The 3,013-nt window shown below is 41.3% G+C and overlaps 1 long non-coding RNA gene across 1 annotated transcript; it reads left to right on the top strand.

The window, feature by feature from the left end:
- Positions 1-1,064: 1,064 nt before the first annotated feature.
- Positions 1,065-1,838, top strand: LOC137052017 (uncharacterized). The gene is made up of 3 exons (XR_010899926.1): positions 1,065-1,194; positions 1,271-1,363; positions 1,436-1,838. It is a non-coding gene; the product is annotated as an uncharacterized lncRNA (long non-coding RNA).
- Positions 1,839-3,013: the final 1,175 nt, after the last annotated feature.

Raw genomic sequence — 3,013 nt, 5'->3', positions numbered from 1 at the left:
GTTTAACTGGACCCCTGAGTGTGACCACGCTTTTGGTACAGCTAAAGATCTTTTGTGCAGCGCGCCTGTTCTCTCTGCACCTGATTTTTCTCGTCCATTCAAGCTTGAAGTGGACGCGAGTGCACTGGGCTGTGGAGCTGTGTTGGTACAGGAAAGTGCGAACGGCGTTGATCATCCGATATGCTACTTCTCTAAGAAGTTTTTAAAGGCACAAAGAGCATATAGCACTATTGAGAAGGAGGCCCTAGCATTACTTCTTGCTTTGCAACATTTTGAGGTATATGTGGGAGGTAGCTCTGAACCTGTTGCAGTGTATACGGACCACAATCCTTTGGTGTTTTTAATGCGCATGTGTAATTCCAACCAGAGATTAATGAGGTGGGCTCTGGTGGTACAAGGGTTCAATTTGGAAATTCGTCACAAGAAGGGGTCTGATAACATTGTGGCAGATGCTCTTTCCCGTGCCCATGGTTGGTAGTTATAGTCAAAATTAATTTGACATTTATGGGTGGGGGTGTTACATCTGTGACTGTATTCTCGGATGTGTTGCTGTTTTTCTCTCTTCCCGTTGTTTCCCACTGTCTCTCCTCCTATTGTCTCTAATAGGTTGTTCCGCCCCAAATTGGACGTGACGTCAGAGAGAGCGCTGGTTGGTCACGGCGGTGCAGCGGCCCTTTTAAAAGAGGAGCGGAAGCGCGTCATCGGGAGAGGGAGAGAGCTAGAGATTGATCCGTGTGATTCGTGTACTGTTGTAAAACACAAGTTGTATGAGTTAATTATTAGTGAGTGAGCCATTGCTGGTGTTCTTTTAATTTAAGTTACTCCCTCTCCTTTATCACTTGTCTTTTTGTTTGGCTACTTTAGTGGCATGTGTGCCACGGTAACATTAGTTTGCGTGTCATTTATAAACCGTAGGGGCTAGGTGCCTTTTATTTTTCTAATTACATTTTTTTCTCCTGTTTATGTGAATGTAACCGGATTAGGTGATTGACAGCAGTGCCCACCAATCAGCAATCAGTATTGTCCTATTTAAAGGCTGATTGGTTGTTACCTGGGATGCGTCACGTCCACTTTTCCCCTTTGTTGTGCTGTTTCGTCAATGTCTGGAGTGTAACTGAGTGCTGGTGTTTTGTCGTGCGGCTAGCTGAAATCTGAGTCCTTTGTGTCTGCCGAGTCTGTCTGTTCACCTCTCAGGTATGTTTTAAACCACTGGTTTGAGGGGATTTGTATAGTTGTGTGGATTTAACGTGTATTTTGCATACCAAAATAGGTATGATTTCCCGCACCCCATTGTGTTTTTAGTGGGTATGACTGTGACAAACCTGTTCTTCTAACGTGGTTTAGTGTGTGTAAGATCTCAACGGTAAGTGTTTTAACTGTAATTATAATTGAGTGGGGATTATATTGATTATTAACTTCTTTTTTTCTGCTGCAGGATGCTCCCTCTCGTTTTACGCTGTAATAGTGTGCTGTCGTCTCTGCGCTGTTAATGCGCTACTGTATCCGGTTGCGCAGACAAATCTCAAACTATGCTAACTTAAGGGGGACTGCTTGTCTGATTTGTTGTATTGGTACCCTGCTTTTTGGTTTGTTTGGGAGGCCTGGGTAGCTCTCTTCGTTTTTAGAAGAGGTCAACCAGTCCTCTGGTTTTCTTTGTTTTTGATTTTTCATTGTTTCTGATGCAGCTCAATGTGTGTATCTTGAGTATTGCTATAATAATCCATTTCTGTGATCAACTCTTTGATAATAAGGTCATTGTTGCTCTTCCATGTTCTCCCTGCTTTTCTACTATTTTATGTGAGGAGCGGCTGCATTAGTTTTGATCCATATTTTTGTCTTGTCAAGTTTATTTTCAATGTGTTTAATTCATTTTTTTACTGCAGGAGCTGAGGTCCCATGGGTGGATGGTTCTTCCTTGTGGTGGTGGTTCTTCATCGTGTGCGGTGTACACCTTTGAGTATTTGCTAGTGTGACTAGAGTGCACGGGTGTGTGTGCGTGGAAGTGTGCTCTTGTAGAACCACCATCTCCATTGATTCCCGCCATTGGGAGCCTCAGCCCTGCTGGTATTTGTTTTGTTTATATGTATATGATTATTATTTAAGCTGTTTCTTTATTTTTGTGTATTTTGTTTTCCTTTCTTTGAAGTGGGGACCTGCATGTTTTGTGCTTAAATTTTAAACTCTTTTTGTAATAAACAATTGTGGTATTTTTATACTTTACTCACGTCTCTTGCTTGCTTTTTTATGAGGGAATCGAACTTGTGTGCTTTGTTACTTCATTATTAAGTGGTTTTAAGTATTTTCCCTGGGGTTATTCCTTAGGGTGGCGTAGTCGGATCTTCTTATTAGTTAACATAAATTTACACTGCTCCTGCCACAATCAGTTAGGGAGATAGGTAAGACATTGTATTTTTCATTGGTTCTATTTTTCGTTTGACAGGGAATTTAGTTTCTTCTGGTATAATTTAGTTTACTTTTTGTTTGTTATTTTGGCATGGCCTAGCCCCGAAGTTATCCCTGAGTTTTGATTTACTTTTCATTGTTGACTTGTGGCAATACTCACCTTTTTGTCCTCACAAAGAAATTAAAATCAGGAACCCGAGAACGTTCCTTTTAAACATACTCTGTTTTGAGACTGTTTTTTTTTATGTTCACCCCTGCACCCCTAGACCGGGGGTCGTAACATATTTCCATCACACTTAAATTTTTACAATATGATAAAAAGAGCTACATTACCTCATACTCATGACCGGAAAAACGGAAATAGCGCTGGTGCCCAGCAACTGTGTCCCGTCATAATAAAAGTCCCACTGCTCGCGAGGCATGTGTTTGCATATAAATCGCTCCAGCGGCCTTGCTCAGCTCCCACAACGCTCTGCACCTTTAATGTGTCCTTGCTGTAAAAAAGTGTTAACTTCTTTACCAAAAAAAATAAAATAAAATTGAAATACCACAAACGTTTGACTGGTAGTGTGTATTTTGAGAAGGTTTAATCTCCTCAGTCCTAAAGTCC

The sequence above is a fragment of the Pseudorasbora parva genome, chromosome 2 (assembly GCF_024679245.1).
Source record: "Pseudorasbora parva isolate DD20220531a chromosome 2, ASM2467924v1, whole genome shotgun sequence".
In the NCBI taxonomy this organism is placed as follows: Eukaryota; Metazoa; Chordata; class Actinopteri; order Cypriniformes; family Gobionidae; genus Pseudorasbora; species Pseudorasbora parva.
This window is presented reverse-complemented; position numbering and strand designations above follow the sequence as displayed.